This window comes from Aethalodelphis obliquidens, unplaced genomic scaffold (assembly GCF_003676395.1).
Source record: "Aethalodelphis obliquidens isolate GAN/ISIS:26980383/991018 unplaced genomic scaffold, ASM367639v1 scaffold47, whole genome shotgun sequence".
In the NCBI taxonomy this organism is placed as follows: Eukaryota; Metazoa; Chordata; class Mammalia; order Artiodactyla; family Delphinidae; genus Aethalodelphis; species Aethalodelphis obliquidens.
The window spans coordinates 12,037,584-12,045,137 of NW_020837991.1; positions in this window are offsets into that span (position 1 = coordinate 12,037,584).

The window sequence follows — 7,554 nt, forward strand, 5'->3', positions numbered from 1 at the left end:
ATAACAGTACCTACTTCATTGGGAGTATGAAAAGATACAAATAGTTAATACACTTGAAAGCATTTAATGGTGACTAGAGTATAGTAAATACTTGATAAATATTCATTCTTGTCATTTGAGAATACTGAGGGCTTCCTGTTTTTTTTCATGCTGTAATAGGAATGAAGACTAGCTTTCTTAGTTATTTTCCCTGTACCCCACCTTGCACATACACAGAAACACAGCATGCTCCCCCGGTACACAAGGTGGCCCCTGCACCTCCAGGGTGCCAAGCCCTCCTCATAGATCCTGATGATATGGTTCATTTGAGTGCCATGTTAGAGACTGAATTCAAGACTGCAAATAGTTTTCAATTTTTAGACCAGTGCTGAACAATTGTATGGATGGCTTAGACTGCAGTTTTATAAGGCATCCAAAGACATGTCTTGATTCCTTGGGAAAAAAGTCTTATGGTGGTTGAAAAATGTCTGCCATAAGAAGAAGAGGAAGGAAGGGCTAAGTAGTTTCCAACTATGACCTTGTCCGTGACTGGGGATGAGAGACAACACTTAAAATTTTACAGTTTGAAAAAGATCCTAAACTGTGTTCTCTGTTAAATTATATTTGCTACACTATTAAACCCAATTTAGCCTTCCATGGGGGTTCCAGAGGCAGGTGTATAGAGGCAGGGAGCAAGGAGCCATCCACGCAGGTGCAGGTGAAAACAGGTGCATTGCTTGTTAATAAATAATAAAATATAACTATCTAAAGTTGGCTTAGCTTTTATTTTCACTATGCTCTGGCAATTTTAAAGAATGTCAGTAAAAAAGCATTCCTCCCTGAAAAAAAATATTTTGTGGCTCTAAATGCTAAACAAGTACTATGGTTCCTGTGAAGTTTTTAATAATATACACCTAAGCCCCAATTTAACACACTTTTAATATATCTCTTAATAAACATCGTATTCCACTGGAAGTTAATTCGGAAAAACCCTGGTTATAAGATCGGTCCCTCCAACACATGTGGACTCAGCTACACATATTCCTGTTCATAGTGAGCCGTCAGAGTAAGGAAGTAAGTAAGCAGTTGCGAATCCTTCAGGCTTGTCTCATGTGTGATCCTTGTCTCCCACCACTGTCCTTCTATGTATTTCTGTATTTAGAGAGCAAATTTGAGATAAACCATGATAACACACTAATTGGAAAGAAGAGGAAATGGAACTTGATTGCCTCAATTCTGTCATTCTAGGTGCAAATCATTCTGTGAACTTTGAGGAATTCACTCTTTGGGAAGCACTTTTCACACATCTTTTTTTGTTCAAAAGTAATAAAATGACAAATCTATTACTTTTTGTAATTATTACTATTTACTGCTATGACTACATAAACAAAATTCATGAAAAGTTTCTTTTCTGATTATTATTATTATTTATTTTCACAATGAATACTGAAAAACACATGGTCATATAGAGGATGAAATGCTAAAAACTTACCTACTTTAAACATCTAACACTTAGTATGCTACTATTTTTGAGTGTCCTTCTTCTCTCACTGTTGCCCTAGACTGTCACTTTGGTGGGGAGACACCTCCATTACTGCTGACTGTAACATTTTCCCCATCTATGTTATTATGTCTTTAAGCAAGTCAATTTCCAGTTGTAAAAATGACCTTGAATTTTACAGAAATGAGCCCTATTTGTTTTGACAGTCTTATCATCAATCTTTCACATTAAATTGTAAAAGTAACTCCCATGTTAATTTGCACAGAAGCATATTTATATTTTTTTGCTAATATGCAATTTCTGTCATTAACCACAGTAATCATCCGTAACAGACTTAATATACTGTTCCTTACATCAAGGAATTTACATTTAAAATAACTATAATTGAGGCTTGCAGATGGTGAGGAGAATGGTAGCAAATGTTGCTCTCTCAGAAGGAAAATGACTTCAAAATATGCATGCACACAGGTACAAAAATGTGTAGTAACACTATGAAGTCGTGTGACTGATTATTAAATGTCATGGAATTTAATAATCTAAATGCCTGGTGCTCTCGTCAACGAAGGCTCTTTGGGGGACTGTGTCCATATCACTACGTCTCTGCCTTTGTTCATGTGAGTTTTGCAACTCATCTTTGGAATGCAAAGTCTGTGCTTTATTAGAATTTTGTATATTGATATATGTTTTTGTGATTTATCACCATGTGGCTCCACTCAGATGGATTTGGATTCCACTCAGTCAGAGTGTAAGTTTCTTAAAGGCAGAATCTAAGTTCAATAAATCAATGGCATGTTTTTGAACTAGTTACTATTGAAAACTCATGATCCTGGCTGGATAGAGAACAAATATGCAACTAGGTCAATACGTTCCTAACTTCGGATTTTGCAATGGAATGATCATTTTGAATGTAAGTGAATTTTCATTGCAAATGGGCCTAATACCTTATGCATGATTATAGCTCAATCCATTCTGCTGGGCTCACTATCAGTGAATGCAGAATGCTCTGACTCCCCAGCACAGAGGCTTTGCCTGTGCCACTGGAGCCAGTGAGGGTAGGTTTGCTGGGATCCCAGTAGTAAAGCTGGGATGTATAGAAGCAAGAGCTGCATTGGGTGACTGCCTATTTTCTCAATTTCACCCGAAGCTTAATTTTTTATTGTATGAACGTCTGCCATATGCCAGGTGTTGTGCAAGGGACTGGATGCAACTGAGTACCACAAATGTTTATAAAGTGTGTGATCTGTAAGAGTAATACTCGCTTTGTAATAGGATTAGAACATTTGACAGGATAACCTTTTGCCAAGTGAATACAGCAGCCATGTGGATGGATTAGGAGGTAGGGTGGGATTGAGGACCTGGATAGGGTAAGCATACACACTGATGAGGCTAGGATATGTAGTCTCCACTTTGAAAGCAAGTCCTGGGTCAGGTGTTTTCCCAAGCTTGGGAAACCAGACCTTGCCAAGGCTCTTAGGGGATGCTGGGCTTTGAAGAAAGGGCAGACACCGCATTTTACCTGAAGTCATGAAGAATAAAATTGTGGGGCTTCCCGGGTGGTGTAGTGGTTAAGAATCTGCCAGCCAATGCAGGGGACACAGACTCAAACCCTGGTCTGGGAAGATCCCACATGCCGCGGAACAACTAAGCCCGTGCGTCACAACTACTGAGCCTGCGCTCTAGAGCCCGCGAGCCACAACTACTGAGTTTGCGTGCTGCAACTACTGAAACCCGCGCGCCTAGAGCCCGTGCTCCGCAACAAGAGAAGCCACCACAACGAGAAGCCCATGCACAGCAACAAAGAGTACCCCCACTCGCTACAACTAGAGAAAGCCCACATGCAGCTATGAAGACCCAATGCAGCCAAAAAAAAAAAAAATTTATTTAAAAAAGAAATTGTGAATACATGTCATATTTACATGTTGTGTGTGGATGGGCTGCATTGCAGTCACCTGGATTTCTTTATAAACCACAGCTTCTGTGTGTCTTTCCAAACATGTCTGGGAATGAAAGCCAGGAAGATGTACTTTACTAATCTCCCCATGTAAGTCTTGTGAAAATTAATATTTGCTTTAAGCTATATGTTTTTATGTAGACATGACATATAATTTTACACAAAAACATGAGTGAAATTATATCATATATGCTGTCTTTGGTATTTACTTGCAATCTTCTTTTCTGTGCTTGCCTCCCTTTCCCACCCTTATTTAGCTAAGTTGGATTACCAACCTTGGATATATTCTTCCATATTTTTCATCACTCTTGTGTATATATACACAAACATATAGACATAGATATACAAACACTGGTTTTTTTAATACCCTATGTGGTTACATATGATATACTACAGTCATAACTTTTCAAAAATGGAATCATATACTTTTTTTGCATCTTTCTTTCTTTAGCGAACCAATACTTTATTGAAATCTCCAAGTTAACGGATATAACTGTAAGGTTTCTGGAACAAATTCCAACGTGTGTGTTTGTGTGTGTGTGGATGGGGAGTTTCCACACCAATAAGAGATTCTTGGATAGTAGCTGGGTGTCCTGCACTTCAGCTCAATTCTGACAGTCTTCCCGGACATAGCAACAAATTCCATAGGTTAAGCTCTCAGTCCCAATCAGGACTGCCTTCCACTTCAGATGCCACTTGCAAGCCTAGGTTGCTACAGATACTTCTGACAAACTGGCTATAGGTCAAAGATTCCCATGACTCCCTCCTTGGGTTCAAATAATTTGCTAGAGCTGCTCACAGGACTTAGGAAACCAATTTACTCACTAGACTACCAGTTTATTACAAAGGATATTAAAGGATACAAATCCACAGCCAGATGAAGATACACAAAGGGCAAGGTCCTGAACAAAGGAGCTTGTGTCCTTGTGGAGTTTGGGGTCCTACATGGTGGCACATGGGAGCATTCTGGTTCACCAGCCTGGAAGCTCTCCATACATTCCTTTTGGGTTTTAATAGAGGTTTCATCACATAAGCATGATGGATTAAATCATTGGCTATTGACAGTTAAACCTGCAGCCCCTTCCTTTCTCCAAAGTTTGGGGAAGGGGGGGACTACAAATTCCAAACCTCTAATTACATGGTTGGTTCTCATGGCAATCAACCCTCATCCTTAGGTGTCTCCAAAAGTTACCTCATTAACATACCAAGAGATACACTTATTGCTTTCATCGCAGGGTATTCAAAGGGTGTTAGGAGCTATATGCCAGAAGTGAGGATGAAGATCAAATTATATACCTTATTATAAATGACAGTATTACACACTGTAATTTATTTTGTAATAGCTATAAAATATTCCATTCATTATATCTGTATAGATGTATAATAATTTATTCAACCATTTCCCTCTAATCAATATTTACTTTTTGAGGACTGTTCCTTACAATATTGCAATAAATACTGACATCTTAGAGATGATTGTTTTTGATTTTAAGTGATAAATTCCTTAAAGCAGAAAAGCTGGGTCAAAGGACATATGCATTTTTAATGTTAATAGCATAACCAGATTTCTTTTAAGAAATGACTGGGACCATTCATATTTCAATCAGAAATGTTTAAATGTGAATTTCAGTAATTTCTCTAGTAGCAATTGATCTTAGTCTTTTAAACACTTCCAATTCTGACACCAAAAATGTAAAATACCATTTTATCTTTCAGATTGCAATTGCTATTGAATTTAAGCAAACTTTCATATGTTTGGTGACCTTTTGGATTTGTTCTTGTTGACTGGAAAATAAATACCACTCGCAACATGAGAGCTGTGAGTTTTAGCTTTATTTGAGGACTTACTGAGGACTATAGCCTGGGAGACAGCCTGTCAGATAGCTCTGAGGAACTGCTCCTAAGCAGTAGAGGGGAGAGGCCAGTATATAAGTGATTTTGGTTAGGGGATGCATACAGTCAAGCATACATCTCAGTGAAAGGTTTGTGCTAGTCACAAGGATCAGATATCTCAGTTAATAATTTTAGTTCTTTTCTATGTACAGGAAGATGCAAAAATCTGGGTTCATTAAAATTTTTCCTGAATGATAACTGTCTAAGGGCCTGTCTTGACTGTCTTCCCAAAGCACAGAGTCCCTCGCCCCGTCCTTCAGCCTGAATTCCTTTCGTGGTGTATTGTAGGTCAGTGACTGCAGTGGCTGTTGACTCAGTCCTGGTAGAACCAGCTGACAAATGACAGTCCTTGCTTTACACTCTTCTGTGAATTGTCTAGGCATATCCTTTGTCCAATTATTGAATGTTTATGATCATTCTAGTTTGGCATTATAAAAGTTTTATGATAGACAATTTTTAATATAAACTTTGTTTTTGGTTGTTGATGGTGATGATGGTGGTGGTGTGTGTGTGTGTGTGTGTGTGTGTGTTTTAATATGAATGTCTAGAAGCACATTGGTGAAAATACATGTATTTTTTAGGGCTCTTGATAGATGTAAATTGTCCCTTGGAATGGAGTTATCAGTTTACACGTACATTTTCAGTGCACAGGAAAGCCCATGTCCCTTCACAGTTGATACTGGGCATAATCTCTGCTAGTTTGATAGTTTAAAAATGGGATTTCATTTGTCTAGTTTGCATTTCCTACTTTTAACTTACTAGTAACGTTTGACATCTTTGTCATGTTTATTAGTTCTTGGTGTTTTGTCTTATATCTGCTCCGTATATCATAAGCATTCACCAGCTCCCACATTAAATATAATACCTATCTACATATTTGAGAGAAATAATAAATTGCAACTCTGAAATGTGACTGCCTCAATATATTATAAAGTGTAACCGCTTTAACCCTTTTCTAACAGTGCAAACATCAGTGAGTTGTTTTATTCATTTGTTTGTTTGAAACCAGTTTAGAAAAATTGATCTCCAGATATACAGGGCAGTATATTTTCAGAACATCGTGTGGCTCATTGGACTGTTTACCCTCTTAAGTCTTTTAGGTCTTCCCTTTAGCCTCAAATGGGCTACACTGAACTGGGGTGGGATTGCTGAATATCTATCTACCTATCTATTTACCGATGTTTTATACATATATTCAGAAGGAGACAGGATTAGATTGGCTTCATTATGAAATAACTTTAAAGATTTTTTTAAAAATAAATTAATTAGAGGGGTATCTCTCAAGCAGCCAGAGTTAAAAAGGAGGTTGAAGCCCTGTGCCTCAGTCTCAAACTAAATTCTATTTATTAATTTATCATCAGCTTAAATTTGGAGTGTGCAGTAGTGGTTGATATGAGAAACATGACAAGGTGTGTAATCCCAGCAGGTGAGCCCTTTACACAGAGATTAGTGTCAATAACCACGTGCTTCTCTTGCCCTGGGTGTTTGGAGACATTCACACTATTCAATCACACATGTTTAGTGACCTTGCTGCAGTGATTGTCAACTTTCTTGCTTATTAGGTATGGACAAGACAATCCTTCTGCATAATCCAGGGGTGGGGCGTATCAATTACACACTGTGATTGTTAAATTGGAATTTTAATCCAGGAGAAACCAGGATCTGAGACTCAAGGTGAGTCACAGATGCACAGCCTGAGGAGGTGGGTGGCCTTTTTCTGAAATGTTAGTGCAGGGCCTTCTGCCTGTCTGTGCATACGTGAGCATCCGCTTGGTCGGTTGTAGGACCAGCTGGCAGAGCCTGTCTTTTTTCTTCGCTGATTACTTCCCTCAGTGTGTGATCAGCCAGAAGAGCATACGGCCAACACTCCTACTTGAGTCAACTGCTCCCATTTCCAGAAACTTCTTTGACTCTCTCCCCAATATTCATATTGAGGTGGGTGTTCCTCCTCAGCGTTCCCACAGCTCCCTGTGCCTGACTGTACCATACTCTTTACCATACTAGGCGGTTATCGTTTGTCTGTATTCTCCATGACGCTGAACACTATTTCAGCGCTGAACTTTCTTTCATCTCTGTCCCCTTAAAGCCTAACACAGTGCTTGCTACATGATAAGCACTGTAATGAAATGTGCTTAAATAAATACATGATTAATGGGCATAAGAACAAATGAATATGCTTTTCCATTTTACCAAATTGTATATAAGGCTCTGGGTGCTCACCCAGGAAACT